General features: G+C 39.7%; 1 long non-coding RNA gene across 3 annotated transcripts in view; it reads left to right on the forward strand.

Annotated features, from left to right (window-relative positions):
* The window catches only part of LOC121906357, a 115,775-nt gene that overhangs the window by 40,240 nt on the left and 54,470 nt on the right, over positions 1 to 21,065 (forward strand). For all 3 annotated transcript variants that reach the window (XR_006098607.1, XR_006098606.1, XR_006098605.1), the window contains one exon: positions 12,952 to 13,080. This is a non-coding gene — a long non-coding RNA (uncharacterized LOC121906357). The remainder of the gene's footprint in view (positions 1 to 12,951; positions 13,081 to 21,065) is intronic.

The raw sequence follows: 21,065 nt of genomic DNA on the forward strand, positions 1-21,065 counted from the left end.
AATTTATAATAAAGATAATAGAGGTTACTCTGTGTATGTGTGAGTGCATCCGTGTGTGTATGTGAGAGTCAGAGAGAGGGAGAGAGACAGAGTAGGGGAGGGCTGCATTTTAATTATTTACAGCTGTGCAACCGAAACTCCTCTCTCTCTATTTCTCTTTTTTCAGTCTACCCTATAATCCAGAGTTGGGTTATAAACACAGTTAAAGTTTCCATCGCTCTCTCTCTCTCTCTCTCTCTCTCTCTCTCTCTCTCTCTCTCTCTCTCTCTCGCTCTCTTTCTCTCTCTCTCTTTCTATCTCTCTCTCTCATCCTGGGTGGCCAAAGTGTGTGTGTTTGTGCGTGTCTGTCTGCATGTGTGTTTGCCTGTATTCTGGTTTTTGTTTGTCTGTTTGTGTCTCTGTGGACATATGTCTGAAGTGTGTGTAGTTTTGTGACTAACTTGTGACCTTTCATGACCCAGATTGTGTTTATTTCTCTTTATAGGACTTTGATTTGATCATGTCTGTCAGGCTTGCTTGGAGACTGTTCTTAGCTTCCACAGTGCCAAGTAGTTGAGGTGTCTTTGGCAGATAAATACACTGCTGAAACAGCATGTGCAGTGCAACAACCTTGACAGAAAATAATCATGTCACTGGAGAATGCAATGAGAATAACACTTATCAAAGTAACTGAATCGTATAGAGGGATAGGATGCAAAGGAAAACACATTAGTGAGTGATGTATTTCTGTTATTTCTCTTATATTATCACTGTTTTCACACCTGTATGAAAGCCTTTAAAAATAAACAAAGACTATTGAAGGATCCACAGGCTTGCATTGACATTATCATGTGAAGATCATAAGTTTATAAAGCTTTCAAAGAAGCCTCATGTAGATCTGTAGCTCATGTGTAGTAACAGTTATGATATGATGTTTTATTGATCCCCCATAGACATATTCTGATTTTATTGATTCCCAAACAGGGAGGCCAGAGGTCAAGCTTAGCTACAGAACAACATCACTACAGTTGGGAGAGGCAGAGGGTGGCACAACAATACCCTTCACTGCCTTTTGTTGTTCTCATTATCTCATCATGGCTAATGAAAAAATGGGATTTAGTGTTGACTGCTCTTGTGCTGTGACTGCATGTATGTTACTATTTATACAAGCCTATGATAAAATACACCAGCCCTAACTGAGATTAGGTAACTTTGCTCTAATTGTAATGATAATAATAATGCAACAGTAAAGGACTCTGGCAAAAGTGCTGAGTTGAAACTCACATGAATGTTGTTCCCAACCAGCAACAAAGAAGATGTTTAGTGTGCACTTGGCTGAAATGCACTTGTATAATTCATTATTTCTTTGTCTTAGTTACTTTTTGCTGCCACATATGACTACCAACACACTAAACTACGCTGTGCAGTTTTCAGGAACATGTTAGACTTCTCTAAATGTTGGTTTTGGTGTCTTTTACCCAACATTTTAGACCTCTAAGGTGCTTTGTGAATAGTAATAGTCTTTGCTAGCAGTTTTTAGTACACTTTTGTCTGTTGGAGTGACAATGGATTAGTTACTGTGCCTCCCAGTTTCAGCTGAGCTACTGTACACAAAGTTGTTGAATCGCTGGAGTAAGAAGCTTTGATATTTGTGTAAACCAGAGCTAAGTTAAACAGTGAGGCTGCAAAATGTTATGGCGTGTCTGTATTGTCAGTTCTGCTCAGTTTGAATAAAAACAGCATTGTGTGTGTGGTTGCATGTATGCAAATGATGTTTGTATTGTGTCCCCTAACTACTTTCCCTTATTTTCTTCAGGAATTCTTGTTGAAATTGGTCACAGGTGGGCAGCTCTTAGGAAACTGCAGTCTGCCTATAAAAGGTTCAGAAAAAGAAGAGGAAAAGGGAGCTTAAATGTTAGATTATTTTTAATAGCTGTATTTCCAGACCCTGAAGTTAGTTTGTGCATTGGCGGCTTTGCTGTGTGCTTTTATTATTGACTATATAATGTGAACATGAATTAAAGTTGTAAAATTTCTGAAGGTCAGTCTAAGCAGACAGGATGAAGGAGGGAGGAAGAGAGAGAAAAAGAGAGGCAGTAGGATGGTATGAGAAGTTGCTGACACCAGTCTTTAGCTGTATAGTGTATAGAGAGTCTCTATATGATATGTGGGTGGCCTAAAACACTTTGCGAGAGACGGGAGGGTAGTTTGAGCTCGTTCTGTGGAAAGTGAAACCATCCAATCCTCTCAAGTCTTACATCAACATCAGAATGTTATTAATGTGCTCTATTTTAAGGTGAGAGCTTTGAGAGTCTATCTCTCTCTTACTCTTGCTTTCTCTGTATGCTTTGAGCATTCCTCTCACCGCACAGCTATGTGAAAAAATAAGCTGGCTTGGCCATCTTTCCCTAAAGTTAATGATTTAGAAGAGGTGTTGGCAGACTAAATTATCACCTTCTGAAAGGACCCATTGAGATCCCATATGCGAACCACACATATCTGCAGCAAAGCTCAAGTCAGCCAAGAAAGATTGAGCCCAACCCCACCCAAATCCAAAAAAAGTCAGTGTAAAAACTGTAATGAACCTGAGGTGTATAGCTCGTTGTCAACCCACACCTGAAAAAACCCCAAAAGTGCTAAGAATATTTGAATAAAATATGGGTCATGGCCTATTTTAAGTCATGGAACACAGAAACGCTGCATATAAGGGTGGTTTCAGCTGTTTTGCCAAGAGTAATAGATTATATTAGATCAAATATGCCTGAATGATAAAAGCTAAAGTAATGCAAATACACCTTTTTCTAAGTGATGAATTGCTGAAAGACTCTTTCAAGGTGTTACTTCCTTAAGCACTTTTTCTGCAAGGGTGGATTCAGGTGTGTGCAGGTTAACCATGCGAACCTTAAATCACTTAACTGATGTATTAGATGGTTTGACTTCTGAGGCTTTCTGCACATGCACCTCTTTTGCCAATCCCCCGTATGAAAATCATGAGATGAAAAATCCCTTAGATGAAAGAGCAGAAAGTGAGCTAGTGTAATATGACAGCTAAATTGACGGCATTGGACACACTAAGCTGGCTGTTCTGAAGGTCTAATGAAAGGTTTCTTTGAGAGGCCATGTCAGCAGGTGAATGGAGGTGAAATATGTAGGCTCCCTCCCTCCTCCTCTCTCTCTCTCCCACCTGTCTTCTGCTCTCCGATCTCTTTCTCCCTCTCTCTTGATACTTCTTTCTCTAGGCTAAAGAGAAAGCCAGTTTTTGCTTTGATAGCCAGAGTTATTATCGGCTCCAGTGGTGGTCTGAAGCTTGTGTGCATGTGTGACTAAGGGCCACAAATACTCATCAAAAACACTCTCATCAAAATCTTTTTATCTATAGTAAGGACTGAATGTCACTGTTCAAGGAAGTGGTAAGTAGTAATAGCTGAGGTGAGGTATAATGTATGTAAAACATCTATCTATCTATCTATCTATCTATCTATCTATCTATCTATCTATCTATCTATCTATCTATCTATCTATCTATCTGTCTATCTGTGTGCATGAATGTGTGTCTGTGCTAACGGAGGGTGTTATTCCACTACAGCAACCCGCTATACCTTTGATGGTCCTATTTGATTTATAGCAACATTAAAGGGCTGTTGCCGGCGTTTGCATTTTTATTTTATGTTTCCTCTTCCTTGCATGAAGAGATCCTGTGACTTATTAGTGCGACAGATTCTGCAGAGGACAGTGTTTTGTTGTGTGTGTGTGGAGAAGGGCGGGTGGGTGTGTAGGGGGCGGATCAGTGAGACTGCAGTCTGTGCTGCATGCATTTCAGTGATTGGAGTTCAAATCTCACATCATACTCTTCCAACAAAGTTCTCTGCTTTTGAGAAAGAAAAATTGAAATGGTTGTGCTGATTTTGAAAAAATTCTTGGGAGAGCAAAATTAATTCATGATTAAAAAAATAATAAGTTAATTTCACTCAAAATTTATTTTGATACAGCTGGACATATTGAACAGAATACACAATGAAATTAATTCATACAGATGCGCATTAATGACAGAATTGTTTTTATTCTTAATGCATTCTGAGGAAAAAAAATAACGTCTCTGCGATGCATCACTGGTTTGATTAACTTTGACATTTCTGTTAGACTTATTGTAAAAACATGCAATAAATCAAATTACATTCTTGTCCAAGTCCACGTGTTTGTAAATTATCTTTTTTCCTATGTGTCTAAATGAACACCAATACTGTTCAATGTTCAAACTGCAGCTTAAGACAAAAATGGCACCACCTTGCATCAGGCCCCTGAGCTAGTGAGACACAATATGTTGTTCTAATATGCTAATTTTGCATTAAGAATTCAGTGAAAATGAGCGTGTGAGATGATCACACCATTAAAAGTTAGCATTAGCAATGTAGTATGTTAATCAGGCCAGATGGGACCATTCTGTTTGTGTAAATTAACACCTTCTACTTCTTTGTCACTAGACCTGGAAAGATAATCTTTGACAGACCTTTGAAAATGTTTTCATTAAAAATACACTGTACGTGTGTCAAATATATTGGCTGAAACACTTATACTGATGTATGGAACTTAATGAAGAAATGCACTTAGATACCCTCACATTGTGAATGTCAGTCTGTGATGTTCAGTGGTTTCAAGGCATTATTATATAATAAAGTGCTGTAATTTACTATTTTGGTTAATACACTTCCCTGAACCTGCCTCAACATTACTGGTCTTTGCTTGTGAATAGTCATAAGAACTTAATGTTTACTGCTGGGACCCATAGTGGCCATTACTATAATGAAATCTTATAACCCTAATACCCTTGTTATTTGCCTAGCATTCTATCAGTGGATTTGCACATAACAACCTGTACCATTATTGAGCTTGGCAAACCATGAATTTCTAGAAATTGTGGAATTCTGGGCAATCTGCTCAGCGGTAGTGACCATATAATGTAATTATGATTAGTTCTGGGTCCCTTTTGATGAGAATTCACATTTCATTTGGGGTGATTATTTGAATTTATTTCCTCATGTTTCATTTATTTGTACCATTGTACTGAACTAGACTTATTCCCTCACTTCATTTATCCCCTCTAAGTCTTCCTCAAATCATGTCTTTCTCCACAAAGTCCATGCTTTATTTTAAGTTTTTGTGTCTATGCCAGTTACTCTGCCACACATTTCAATATTTGATTTACATGCAGAAAATGGACTATATTGCACTTTTTTTTCCTTTTAGCAGGAGTGATCATTTCTAATTATGTTAGGCCACCACTCATGGATAAATGGAGGGAAAACAGCTGTCTGCACTATAAACTAACTGTTGGCTAACAGCAAACTCCGCCCCCCCCCCCCCCCCCCCCGCTAAAATCCATTATTTTTATCCCCTGAATACTGTCATTATCCTAACAACACTGAACAAACTGTCTCTCACACAACTCAGTATCCCTCCTTAGCCAAAATCAGTATTAGTTTTCCACCACTGTCCCCGGGCATGTTCTGGCTCTCTGGCTCCATAATCCAGGGCATATTCTAAGATCCTTAACCCAGCAGCAAGCTTTGTTTTTGGGCTTTAGTCCAGCTCTGCTCTTGGGAGGTCCAACAGCTCCTCCAAACCCCCTCCAGTCATTTTTTTGGCGTGAAGGATTTTTATTTTCAATCACGCTGTCCCAATCCCCAGGACAATTAGAGGTCATCACAGAGCAGTTTATAGAAAGTGCAGAGCAACAGAATGTTGTTTTGGAAAGTTGTAATGGTCCCTTGTGTGAGTGAATAGACTTGGAACAGCAACATTGAAAGAAAAAAAGGACTTTTACAATACAGAAACAGAAATAGGTTGCTTATCTTTTAATAATTTTTACTTACCGGAAAATCTTGTTTATCCAAATCCCTCAGGAGTCGAGGTTGTCCAAGAAAATTAAATGTTCTGCATAGACATTCATTGAAATTCCTCACTGGATCCTATCAAATTCTGAAATATGAATAGAATTTATTTTAATCTTCCTATTGCTTGTGCTCATCTCCATCCAGTCCACAAGTGACATCAGACCTCTGAGGCTTTGATATATGCAGATTGTACAATATCCAAAAGTGTTAGTAAATCTTTACCACCTGTTGCTTTTATGCTTTCAATATGGTATGTTTGTTGAGAAAACAGTTCATTTTCTGTCCTTGTGTCATAATCCATCTTCCAACACTATGTAGATATAGAACAACACAGTATGTACTGCACTGAAGATATTGCAACAGGCAACTTGTACAGCAAATTCCTCACATTCTTCCCGTGTGAGAAAATCTGACCCACATTTCAATACTGAATATTTGTTTAAGACCAGAAAATGAAGAAACAGACCATTAATCTAACATTATAAAATTAAAATGTTGCTTAGCAGCCAATTACCGGATCTATTAAGCACTCGACTATGAGGTTTAAAATAACCATGGTGCACCCGTTCACCTTTCATGTGACTCATACAACCAAACTAAACACTGCCCGCCTACTCACTCTCTCTCTCTCTCTCTCTCTCTCTCTTTCTCTCTCTCTCTGTCTCTCACTCTCTCTCTCTCTTTCTCTCTCTCTCTTTCTCTCTCTCTCTGTCTCTCTCTCTCTCTCTCTCTCTCTCTCTCTCTCTCTCTCTCTCTCTCAAACATCATTATCTTGTCAGCATGAGGCCATTGACAGATTGAAGCCTAATGATGTCATTTCCTTCATAAACAAGTCCGGCTTCCTCTCGATGGTCCATATCAGCTGAGCTTATCCTGTGAGTGCCCCAGTGGGAGTTGAGTTCATTTCAGTGTCCTCCCCAGGAAACTGAAATGAACGCTGTACATGGGGGAGGGTACAGCTAAACTCAGTATTACTTTTTACTCATTTTGCACAGCTGCATGCATGAAACTGTTATATTTCAGCACCAGACATTTCATTCAGTTCTACAGGGTTTGACAAAGAATAGGCTGCTGGTATACTGCAGACCCACAAAAGACCAGACTGATGTTATCCTAAAACCATCCCTGTATATAAGCAGACGCTACTTTACTTACCCTGACTCCCTACACAGTTAAACTGAGTGAAAACAGCTGACATTTCACTGGCTTGTTGGTGGAGTAGTGTTTGGTTTGTGTAGCAGTGTGGATCAAGTGTTTAACCACAACCTACACTGATGTCAAACAAGTCTCAGGCAATGCAGTATGTCGAATTCAACAGCTTCACTGTGTTTGACCATTTAAAACGCCCTGCACCCTGTCCTGTGGATTTATTCAAAAGGAGCTTGTAGTTCTTTAAGTCAGCAAAGTGAAGGGAATGACTATGAAATACGTTTTGGAGTTTTTTTATGGAGTGAGACACAGCTGTAGCCTGCCTGCATCAACATGGGCTGGGTTGTTGTATTCAGCCAAGGTAATCACAATTTAGATGAGCTTTAAAGCTGCTGGTTGCTGTTGGGGGAAAAAAGGTCCCTGTTTTTCCTGCCAAATCCCCTTCCCTCTCTGGTTCTCGGGGTAGGTTGATATGGGTTAGGAGTTTAAAACTGCTACACACCCATGTGTTTTCACAGTTCTCCACCACATGTGTTATCAGCTGAGCCATGAATGTGGGAAAGCCCCGCAGGCAGAATGACATCATGCCCTGTGTAAAACTAGATATAGTTTAACACACAAGGGTGTAGCTGGGAAAATGTAGGAAATGAGAAATTGTTGAAAACAACAGAAACCAATGGAAACAAACAAAAATAAAGATGCCCATTAACTATTAAAGCGTGAGTCTCAGTTTTATTTTTTCTATGCACCATTTGTAAAGATGCAAAAGTGCACTAGTTTCGACAGTTCATGCATAACAAAAGATGGTGTGAGATATGTTAGGAGGGACCAAAGCAGGGATGACATCTCCAATTTCTGTATCAGACTCTGTATTAAATATCAAGGTTTTAATCTCTCAGTGTTGCAACAGATGCATCCTTTACAGTATCACAGTAATGTTGACACTCTGGCTGGTATTGATGTGTTTCACTATGATGTGGCTAAAGATATTGATTTCAAGCGTCAAATTGATTTTTGTGTATGCTACCCTTTTAAGAGCTCTGGCATAGTCAGCTGTTTAGTGTTGAAACGTTTTAACAGTTAAAGTTCCTCTGCATGTATTATTGGTTTAACCATAATGAGCAAGAAGCCCAGTGGCAGAGTGACATAGTTTATAGTTTAGGAGCTAAGACACAGGGGTTTAACTGGATAATAGCAGGGAATCTTTAGAGTTAAAAAAAATTGAAAACAATGGAAACAATGATGGCTACAGGAGGGGCTCATTCACTCACATTAGAAACTTGAGCATGTTTAAGTAATTGTTTTTTATCAAGGTACAAACACTAAGCTTAGTGTCTCATCAGTGCTGAGTACGGCAATAGAGGATGGACTGCCTCTTTAGTACTGGAGCCTATGTTTAGACTTGTCCAGGACATGTGGGCTTTATTTAACAAAACACCAGCAATGCCCCTAGATCAGGCTAATGATTTCCCAATCAACTTTCAGTCGAGAGTGGGGGAGCTGGTACTGTATGTCCTTGCTCAGATTTTAGAAGGAACATGAAACCTGAAAATATGAAAAAAAAATCTTGTTATCATAATAATATGTAAGTAGATCATGTGGGACCCAAGTACACGATAAACATAATACATTTTTTACCCATTCAGATGACAATAATAAACATTGTAAGACATCACGTTTCAATTCAAAGTAAACTCCAATTTACAGTATGTTACATGAATGATACTAATAATGCACTGATGTGGACATAAGTGTAGTCTGCTGCCTATGCTCGTCAAGTGATTTTGTTTGGAAGATCAGCTGAGCTTGCAAGAGAACTAGTTCTTCCTCTATAGCATTACCAAAAGAGAAGTAGCTCATGATGTAAAACTAAAAGGGAAAATGCTTGAGGGATGATTACATCATCATTGTCATCACCACCATGACCACTGCACCAGCCATCATCTTCATCATCACCACCACTCTCACCACCGCCACCATCATCATCATCACCTCCCAGAGCTCAGTGCTTTAGCATAATAACAGTGAGATTTAAAGCCCTGTTGGAAAGATGACATCATTCATTTTCCTCCCTTATAACTCTCTAGTGTACAGCTGACAGATCTGAAGAGCAAGGACATACTTTTGTAAATGATGTGATGTGTTGGCATCTTTGCAGGGATTGTCAGCTGCTTTGCTGTCTACATCTCACAGAGAAGGTCCTGTAGGAAAGCTGACATCATTCTCATGCTGTAGAACAATAACTGGCATCCCTAATCCTTTGACATAAAATTGACATATGTCTGGAAGAGGAGAAATATATGACAACAATGGAAATCGTTGGCCCTTCTGCAGGAATAGTCAGCTGTTTGGCGTTCTAGAAATAAATGGAGGGGATTGAAGTGTTTTAGCAGAGCAGCAGACTTGCCAGAGACACGGTCCATGAACTGTGACTGTAAGGGTTCAATCCTTCCTCATGAAATGCTGTCACACATTTCTATGCAATGTTCCATGTGAATCTACACTGTAATGTCTAAAGTCAGTTAATGACCCTCTGGTGTGTGACTTCAGACTGCCCTCAGGGTAACTGACATAATTCCCAGACGTTGAAAGCGGTGTAAAAGTTGAAACTGATCGAAAGCATTTGAAAAAATCATAACCACATTGGAGCACTCAAGATTAAAAACCTAAATCCCATCATGTTTTGATTTAAACACAGAGTACTAAGCCTCATCCACCCTGCAAATGGTTTTAATTAAAGGAAGTAAATTAGTGAAACTTGGGAGCAGGGGTTCATCTACCGTGCATACTCGAGGGAATCACTTAACTGTGTTGAACTAAAACCAAAAGAGCTACAGGCAAAATGAATTAAATCCTTCTGGCTTGGGTGATTGCTAACTGACTTACATAGTTGTGTGTCAAAATCCACGGGTGGATTAGGGCCCTAAAAGTGACAGCATGGTGGGAAATGATGACCATGGTGCTAGAAAGGTATGTGTTTGTTAGCTGTCAGCAGTTTCCTAAGGAGAGAGAGGAGAGAGCTTGTGTGTGTGCGTGCATGTGTTTATTCATGGTAGATGATGTGCCACTGAAAAAATGCCAAATGCCCAAAATGCTAGAGACACACTCATGCGTGCACATGCATACACAGCCATAACAGAGTGGTGTGTTTTCACGGAGAGCTGACAGTTGGGTGATGTCATCTTGTTAAAATCTAGCTCTAGCATTGGTTAATACGTCTATGTGGGGTGTGTGAGGAGTATGTATATATATTGCTATCACAGTGACAATGTGCCTGCCACCTGCGCCATAAATAAAGCAATCAGAATATTGTTCATGTCCATATTAGTGTATGAATTTGTGTGCACATGTTTAGGTATTTGAGTTATTTTTACCTACCCACAAACCCACACAGTATCACTCTAATTTCACATTTGCAAGCATTTTTTGCTCTTTCCCTAAATACTGTTCCTTTAATGGCCACTGAGTGTTTACTGTATTGAAGTGGCTAAGAAGGCAGATCCACTTCTGTCTTAAAGGTAGAGTCAGCGATTTCTAATCCAATACATTTTTAGCCAAATTTAGTGAATATGTCCTCACGGTCCGCTAGCTGTCTCCTCTGTGTGTGCACTGAAAAAAAATCCACTGTCCATACACAGCACTGACACTGGCTCCAAGCGAGCCACACAACACTATACCAGCCAGTCAGCAATAAGGGGCGTTCGTACTCATGCACAAGACAGGGGGGAAGTCATCAGAGCAGCTGTCTGTGTGAGGACATGACAGTCTCCCATCTCTAGCACCCGCTGAATGGTGGGAGAGAGAGGCTGTAGCCAATTCACATAGAAAGTGTTTTCTCATGGAACAGATATGCTTTCATTTTATTAAATGTATCAATCCACACTGAATCCGAGACAGTCTCATGTTTTTTTACGCTCCGAGTCTGTTTCTATCATGTTTAGTGAAATGTAATCTGATCAAGCAGCTGTTTAAATCACACAAATATCCCATTGTATATATGTTTTGAACGTATTATCTGTATCAATGAATCGATAAATACAAACACTGTTGATTTCTTCCTGTGGAGTCGACATGCAAACTATTTTGGTTCAGTAAATTCCTGCTGTCAGTCAGCCTGGTGAAAGCAGTTTGTCTGGCTGCTGTCCTCTCAGCTCTCTAGGAGCTGCAGCTAACAGACGGCTGCTTCTGTGGAAAGAGAAACTGAACACAGGTCGAGTGAGAAATGCGGAGGCCGCAGAGTGGCGGAGGGTGTGGATGGACTGTTGTGCTCACATGAGACGATTTTTTTTTTCCGCTCATGATAAAGTGTGAGAGGAACAGAAGCAGACACACTGCTCTGGATTCTGCCATATATCTCTTTTGGTTGTTGCCATGGCAATGCACGTTTGGGGGGGGGGAGCTCCTGAAGGAGCACGAAGGGAGAGGTGTATTTGTTTGGGTGTTTTGTTCAAATATCAACAATCTTTCTCCAGAATGACTGACTCTACCTTTAAACTACAAAACTCAAGTCAAGTTTTTACACATTTGACCTCACAATTTGACCTCTTTTAACACTTGTCTTGGTGATACACCAAGACCGTTCACCATCCTGCAGCATACCATCAGTGTTATTAAAATTAAGACCGTTGTGAACAGACAAATCAAGACAATATTCTGCATAGATCCTCAAGCAGTATATGTACTGCCTCTCTGTCTGATGAAGAATTTCATTTCAGTGCCTTGAAATCAACATTTCTTAAACAAACTCTATGGCTCAGGAAGCAGTGTTGTTTGTCTGGGTCATTTGGGGTTCTCATGTGATCAGGAAGAGTAACTCATTTTATTGTTGCAACCACTGGATATTACTAACCCCATATAAGGGCCTGTGGGTATTAACAATCTGAATCACTGATATAAAATGAATCATTCAGAGACAGGGCAGAGAGCCATAGTAATGAAGGGAATCCACGTACCAGTGGAATACTACATGCTGTGAGCTTGACTCAGTCCTCTAAGCGGTAATGGCTGAATAATAAAAGTTAGAATCCTCAAGTGTCCTGTATACCTTACACTCTCTTTAGATGTGTCCTTAGGCACAATGCAGCTTGGTATCTGACTCACATGAGTCATGCTGTTGTGTATAGCAGAAACATTGTGTACTGTGTTTGAATCAATGAGGAAAGGAGTCGGCCAGCTGAATCATTAGTGATACAAACCACATGACTCATTAACCAAGATCCAAATAAAACAACCTCTGTATGAAATTCTCACAGTCAGGACTTATAGTCATACAGTTATTTAATTAGTCAGCAAGTTGAGTCCCAGTATAATAAGTAGGCAGCATATGTTTCTATAAGTAGCATGTTGGGTGCCTTCAGAAGGTATCATACAATATATGACAAGACTTCTGCTGAATACTTTTGAGCAACTGAACATTTGACCATCAAGTGTTGACAAAAGGGACGACCTTGATATCCTTAGAGTAACATGATATATGACCAAAATATTGGTCATATATTTTGTTTGAGGTCTACTTGGGTTTAGCTGTTTTGATTTCAGGTGGAGGTGTGAGAGTGTAAATCAAACTTGAACATGTGACCAGATGAAGACTGCAGGGCCTCAATGTGATTGGAGGATCACCTAATCATTTTGGGTATCCCTGTTTGTTGCACCACATGCACACACACACAAACACACGCACGCACACACACGCACAGTCCAAATTATCTTCCTTCCTGCGAAATGACAATGCTTCCTTGTTTATCCAGTTGCCATAAAAACACAATCAGCCACAAGTCAACACTGAATGACTCCAAACAAGCTGGATTATTGCTCTAATTAAGCTTTAATAAGCCCTTATTAAATGGCCGCAGGCCTCGTTAGGCGGTTCATTAAGTCATTTCATCCTTTTATTCCTTCATTAAGTCTCTTTTCTTCTCTCTTTTCTTCTCAGGGAGTGCGTGAGTGGAGAGGTCTGGGAGATCACGACCTTAATTCTCTCCAAGACAGATGGTTTAATTAACACTGGAGGAATCCTCACTGACTCCACAATGGGAATGTGCAGGGGAATTGGATAGCTAAGGTAAGGTACTAAGCTAATGTGTTTTTTACTGGCAATATACACTAATAACCTTTAAAATTACAGCTACTGCGTTTCCTGTATTTATGATGTAATTAGATAGTAATATGAAATACAGAAAAAACATACAGAAATTATGGATACACGTAATTGTGCAGTGTTTTAGATAAGTGCCTGCTAATGATCAACACTGTTAAATAAAATGTGAGGACATATTTTTCTTTTTTTTCACCAGACCCGAACATAAGGAATAAGGAGTAAAGTAAATGTATATTTACATTGCAAGGTGGAGAGCTATTTACTGGTACTGGTCTGAAAGAGACAGAGCTATCCACAGTGACTGACTACATCACACTACAAAAATTACATAGTCAATGCTGACATTTCAGCTGCAACAGTTCAAAAAAGTTCAAAAGGTTACCAGCAAATCGCTTCAATGCAGGTTGTTTACAGTTAGAAACAGGAAATGTTGATGTATAGAATTAATTTCAGAAACCCACAAACTGTGAAAGTGCAGAGGATGGAACATTTACTGCAGTTTGAGAGGAACCCTTCTAAACTTCCTAAAAGTTCAACAAATAATCCTCCACAGCCTTATTGATTTTTTTGTTTTCACATACAAAGTTAAGTCAGTGTTAAAAAGACATTTCAAAGATTTAAGTTTGATACTGTTTTACACCTGACCTTGGTCAGACAGTGAAATCACATAAGTTTCAGCATGTAACATGGTTTAAAACAGCATTTCATGGGAACACATTGTTGTCATGAATATTTCAACAAATTCTCCCTGTATATTGGATTCATTGTAGGTGAATAAAAAGAACAACAGAGGCCAGTAGAGAGAAACAAGAATTAAAGAGATATGCACACATTGCAAAAGAGATGTATTTTTTTTTCAAACCAATCTCAAAAATTATAATTTAGAAACACAAGAACCTTCCCTTTGAACAATGCAATATCAAAAGTACTCCCTAAAGCAAAGAAGCTAAAGATTACAGTTAGTAACACCTGCATGTTGTGCCTGTTGCATAAGGGGATTTCCACTTCTGTGTGGAATATTCAGAGATGAACCTTGCATGCATAGACTGTGCTCCCCTTTCACGTGCCAATAAACAGCACCTGAGAGAGTGTTTGCCGTTAGCAGTGAAGAAAGTGATATCCCAAGGAATCTGAGAGGAAACAGGTGTCTTAGTTCTTACAACATAATGCAGTTTATTATTGCATAAGGATCAGTATGAATAAAAAATTACTGTATGAACATTGATAGTTTTGTGTCCTGAAGGTGGTGAAAAAACAGCAACAAGTAAATAAACAAACCAGAGATAAAAATGTCTGAGCTATGCTGGGTGGCTGTGGGTGCAGGTGTATATGGAGACAGACAGTGATGAAATACTGTGAACCAGTAACACATGGAGACGGGGCCAAATTTAGTCATCTATTTTGACTGAAGGAGTTGTGTGTATGTGTGTGTTTTTGTAAGAGAACAAGAAAGAAATAGAGATAATGAGTGTGTTTATGCACATGAGCATGCGTTTGCATGTTTATTAGCAGTTTGGCTCCTGCTGAGGTGACAGATGTTCATGACAGAAGAAGGCAGAGATGAGATGCAGTGTCCAAATTAATCCACTGGTGTGTGTTGTGGTGTGTGTGCGCACATGTGTGTGTGTGTGTGGGGGGGGGATACACTTACCCCTGAAAGAGAGAAAAGCTGTCCTTCACCTGTCTTCATGGCATTGTGAGTGTGTTTGCGTATGTGTGTGTGTGTTGACATGATTTAGTGCAGACAGGTAAGACTTCCACCTTCAGGCATGAAGTGATTGAGTTTCCTGAAGCTTCAGCAGATGTCCAAACCCCAGGATTCACCCTCTGCCTCTTTCTATTTTTGGCTCTCTTCCTGACTTTGTTGTTTTGGATTTCTACGAGGCCCTACTTCCCTGTTTTATTCTTTCTGTCCTCCTTGTCTCACTCATTTTCTCACAGATTGCCGCAGTCAATCATTTCCCTCAGTTGACTTTGGGCCAAATTAGAGACGAGCACACACACGTATATAAGGACACCTACACACAGTCACACAGACAACATACACACACGCAGGCGCATAAACACACACACACACACACACCACAGACTGTTGATGTTGACTCAGGATGCAGATAAACCCGCACCCACGCACAGTAAGAAACACAACACTGCTTTGGAAATTATGTGAAAAATTATGTGAAATTAGTCTGTATTGGCAGACACATGAGAAGCACACACACACACACACACACACACACACACACACACACACACACACACACACACACACACACACACACACACACACACACACTAATATGTCAAGTGATTAGTTACACAATTAGGGGCATTGTCCATTAAAAAGCAGAAGTTCAAACTGTTTGTACTTTTGTGTAAAGAGAAATGAAACTTGTGAAACTCAAAAATCTACAGTTGAAGCCATGTATGAGTGAAGATGTTTTGCATTTTGTTGCCCCGTTTGACAAGCACATGATCAGAGCTACCTACCATACTGTGTTTTGTGTTTGTACATAGCTGCAATCTGCTGTTATTTAAGGTTGTACCTGTTCAGCCAGTTTTGTAAGATGCTGAAATAATGTTACAATGTCTGTTCACCTTTGCTGCACATTTTATGTGATGTGTCATTATATATAATTATAGTGGGAACTTTCCAGTTTAATATAATTCAGTCAAGTATAAATCTGAAGAATTGCTTTGGACAAATGCTGAATCCACAAGATCATAGTGTGCAACTTTGTCTGCTGAGCAAGCCAACCCTTAGCTGTGTGTTTTTAATTGACTGTAATTGTAGCTGTACTCTACTCAATGAAAGCAATCAAAGGCAAGCAATTACAAGACATTGGTCACCAGCCATAGGGACAGAACTTCAGACTGGGAAACATGCGCGTGCATGTGCACTTACAAATACACAAACTGAGATACACGTACAAGCAGTCACCCACACATTTCCTGTGTGTTTCATGCAAGACAGTCTTTTCTTCTTTCTCTTCTGTTCGAAGAGGAAGTGCGGGTCTAATGACTTTTCCTATGCGTCACAAACACTGCATGTGGGAGGCAGACAGCCGCACTGCACGTGTGTTCATGTGAGAACCTTTATGCATATATGCATGAGTTTGTGAAGAGCTTGACACACACATTTTCTTATGCATTTGTTAGAGACTATGTGTATTTACAAGTTTGCGTTTTTGAGAAACTTCACGTGCATTTGTTTGTTTCGGTGACAGAAAGTTATGCGTATATTTATGTGTTCACAGGAAGTGTGCACATCTAGCTACTGTTGAGAATTGAAAAATGTATGAAAAATAAGTTTATCTCTGAGGAATTTTACACATGTACTTGTTTCTCTGTGTGCATTTGATGTGACCGTGTGTGCTTGCGAAACACTTCAGTATGTGCTTGCTATAAAGCATGACCATATAGTATGTATGTGCGTGAAGTGAGATTGTTTTTGTATGTGCTTCTTGCTTAGTTCTTGTAAACACGTCTACCGCTGCACTGAGACCTCACACAGTTTGTGAAACTCACAGTTTCTCTTTCTTTTTTACTACTCAAACTCTGTATATTGATCCTAATCAATATTTTATGTCTTATGAGAATTAGTGGGTACTGAGCAGAAATTTCAGTCGTAATCTGCAGTAGTGATGTATCATATATTTATGATTACCGCCAATACTTTTCCATCAGTGCCCCACAGCATTATTTTAACACTGTGAAGGAGAAGTCTACCCCCAAATCAGCAATGTGCTGCCTGTCAAAGTCATACTGATTTTTTTATTTTTTAAGTGGGGCAAACAAAACAACATACTGTACTTAAATAAATTACTCTTTGTCATGGCATCTGTAAATCTTTTCCAACTTCATTCTAACAACAAATATTCATCATTAAACTCCCAATGTATCACTCAATTAATGAATTCTGTGACTCACTGCTGCAGGGTTCCCTTAATAAATGATCCCATTCATGCACCCAAAACTGCTTCTGCTACAGTCACCTTTGGGATCAAATATCTCAAGCAATTTTAAACAATCAGGTGCCTAGTTCTAAACCGCATCTACAAAGAGTCTGAATAATTCTTCACAGGTTCCTAGAGTGAAACAAGGTTAGCTAATCCCACAATGCTTGGTTCCCCAAGCTACAGCTGCAGTTCATCTGGGGCCACAGAGAAGTGTTTTGCTCAAAACGAGTACCCATTCAAAGACCAAGGTTGGTGCTTAGCTATGAGCAAGTGACTATTGAAACATTATTTTAGGTGAAATGAAAAACAGAATCAAAAACAGTCTTTTGATTGGATCCAAGGCCTTCGCTGAACTCTTCCTCCAAACTCATCACTCCCCTTCTCTACCTTTGCTCCCTGGTGCCAACTCCATCATTTCCCTCACTATGTCTTTGGCTTATAAACACCCACTCTCCTTTTCCTTCCCTATCTTTCTCTCTCCCTTTCATGTCTCCTTCCTTTCTCCTTGCCCTTCTATCACTCTGTCCTCCTTTTTCATTCCTTACTCCCAACCTCTATCAGTAGTTGAGAATCTCAACTCTTTCTGCTCCCCTCCATATTTTTGTTTCTAGCATGCATTTGTCACTCATTGCTTTTCCACCCCCTCATTCTTTTAGTCTCAATTCAGTTTCAAATTCATGCTGTTTAAACTGTAAATATGCCTTATTGGCATGCAAGGAAAAATCTGTGTTGACAAGTTGTTGTGGTTGGAAGATGCTTATTCACAGATAAGTTAAATAAGGGAACAAAAAGAAGACTTTCATTGGAAGTAAATCATTAAATTAATCAGTCTGTGTCTTGTAATTATCACTTATGAAAATATGATAAAATTACAGTAAGGCTGCATTCACACCATATCCGGCAATGCGGGAAAAATTCCAGTCCTCCCATTCATTTGAATGGGGGTAGTACGTTTAGGCTGTGGGAGTGGGGAACACATGGGGTGCAGCAAAAAAAACCCCACAGCGGCCGTGTGGGAAGAAGTTGAACCTGAACTTTTGCTGAAACGCAACCCGGCGTAATGCTGTGGCAGCTGATCACGTAAGCTGGCTATCAGACCAAAGATGCCCACTGGAAGAAGAACCTTGTTTACCGTATAGCAGAGCTGTACAACCCTGCCATGAGGGAGTACAGAGATGTTACTAGAACGAGCGGAGGACATTTCTCTTTGTTTGATAACGTAGTAAAGAATAGTTAGGTTTTGCTGTCGGCTTCCTGACTCGTTTTAAAAAAGACTAGAGAAAAAGAGACTGCGGTGGTCGAGCGTAGTGAGAACAAAACAGTGACTTAAAGAAATTAAATGTTATTTTCCTAAGAAATGAGGAAATAATGGAACACCATCCATTATAATATAGCATAGGAAATCATAAATATACAAAAAGGGATTTGAATTCTGTTCAGTTTCTCATGTCATCATGTTTCAATAAGTAGGTTATCACTGACTATGGACTCAGTTTCACCCATAGTTTTAATGACACATTCTGCCTAAATGTATTCTCAGTCAAGGATTTCACTGAATATTCTTTTATGTGGTGAGTAATTGCAGCATTCCAGCAAATGAATTATGTCTTGTTTTATTGATTTTGGAATACTGACTCAATTTATCCCTTTGAGTTATATCAATTTTTACTACATTTCTTTACAGCAATTTAAATGGAGGAGATGACTTTGGTTTTTGCCTCTTAGTCTGGATATGTAAAGGGAGTTTATCTCTCTCTCTCTTTTTAGTAACTCTTTTTAGTTTTAGCTTCATACTCTCATCTCTTTCAGCTCCACATCATCAACAGCGAGATTAGAGATGGCCAATTGCGCCTTAATGCACAGGCTTACCGGGGCTTAAACCCGGGCCTCTTACTGAGGACTAGGGGCCTCACAAGACATAGGTTTACAAAAAAGTTTAAATATAGAGTATATATTATAAATTATAATATTATATATTTGCACCACTGCCATGAACAATATTGGGCCATGGAAGTCACAGAGGTTTCCTGTGCATAGATATGATCAGTGCACTGTTGTGTAGAACAAATATATCTGCATTTTGTAATTCATCAAATCACCAATCGGGTAGCCGTAGCACTGTGAACCAGCTTTCATGAATGTTGGCTCGTCTACTTTCAGTTTAGCTGTAGCTGAGTTTTCAGTGCAAAAGATGAAGTTCTCATATCTCAGCAGTGCTCAGAAAAAAAAACAAAAAACAGAATAAAGTGTATAGTGAAACTTTGCCGAAGGTCACTGACTTTTTTTTTTTTACCAGTAAGCCTACAAGCAGCAGTGTTCATCAGCAGCTGCAAGCAGACAACCAAGTCTCTGTGTCGTCTAGTGATGAAAATAGGGCTACTACGTCTGCTGCTGTGGAGGATGGAATATTGTGTTCTGAGGTAGAGGGAAGAGAAGGAGGAGTGCTTACAGCCAGAGGAGAAGAGCTGTTAGAAGACATGTCAGACCCCTACAGTAATGACCTGGGTCAAATGTGAAAGTGGAATGACATTCTTTTGCGGTTATATAGAGTGATTTGATTTGAGGTTTTTTAATCTGATCTGTCATGCATCTTGTTAATTATCCAGTCCAAGTCTGTATTTTTTATTTTTATGACCCGGGTTGGGTGGGGTGTCTCCAAAACATCCGTAGCCCCAGGGCTTAAAGTAATGTTAAGGCACCCCTGCTGATGGTAAGCAGTTGAGTTGAGTTCAGTTGAGGTCAGACAGACAGTGTGTGCTGCCTTGGGGAGATACAAACTGGCTACCAACCAGAGAAGTTAGAAAGAGATGTCCTGGTGCTCTCTCTCTCTCATTTCTGAGAGCTTGATTGCTGCTGTTGAGCATTAGAGGTCGAACAAAGCTCTTGGGAAGCCAAACCTAACCATTGCAACAAATAATAATGATTATTATTATTATAATTATAATAATAATTATAATAGTAAATGAAATACTGTCTGCCTCTCGAATCACGACCATTCCTTCTTCCTCCCTTCCTCATCTCCTGTGAACACACACACACAGATTTGAATGATTTATTTATGTCAGCATAAATTACACTGATCTCTAGTGTACTGTATGAGAATCAGATACTGGTGCAGTTGATATTTTAGCAGTGATGTTTAGTGGTGCCTCGATGCCGGCTAAGTTTGATCAGGGTGTGTGTATGTGTGTGTGTGCGCATGTGTTTGTTTAAACCCACTTGGCTTTCCCTGACAAGTTTGATCTGAGTAAACAAGGAGGCAGCCAAATAACTGGAGAGAGAGAGAAGAGAGAGAGAGAGAGAGAGAGAGAGAGAGAGAGAGAGAGAGAGAGAGAGAGAGAGAGAGACAGAGAGACAGAGAGAGAGAGAGAGAGAGAGAGAGACAGAGAGAGAGAGAGAGAGAGAGAAACAGGGTCAGAAAGTGAGTGCAGCAGTAAGAAAGGCAGAGGCAAACACTTAGTCAGGCTAGACCCCGAAGCCATGGACAGGAAGCTGATATTTTCCCAGACTTACTTGACTTACTCTTTTTTTTTTTTTGGAGTCTGATCCGACAATTGTAGCTTCCTCTGAGGGGGCTAATAATACAACAGAGCCATTGTGCAATGCGTTGTTTCCCTTCGCCCGATTTAGCAAGAGAGAAGGCGTTTGCATGCAATCTTTCCACTCCCAGTGTGGTTGGGTGGAGTTTTTACTTGCCATCAGATTGGATTGTCACACCACATCGTAATAATGCACTATTATAGTCTGGCTCAGATGAACATGAATACTCAGATAACAGTGCTCTAGTAGCTACTGCAGAGATCTCCATTCCTGGGGTCTATCTTTTACTGGTACTGTAGTTTCTTTTAAAATAATTTCTTTTGTGGTGAAGCAGCTGTGCATCTAGTACAGCATGTAAAATGTGGGAAATATCTCCTAACTGGAATGTGGGTGGAATTACAATGAAGCACACATGCTGCATAAGAAAGACTTGGACATGGAGCCATGGAG

The sequence above is a fragment of the Thunnus maccoyii genome, chromosome 10 (genome assembly GCF_910596095.1).
Source record: "Thunnus maccoyii chromosome 10, fThuMac1.1, whole genome shotgun sequence".
Lineage (NCBI taxonomy): Eukaryota > Metazoa > Chordata > Actinopteri > Scombriformes > Scombridae > Thunnus > Thunnus maccoyii.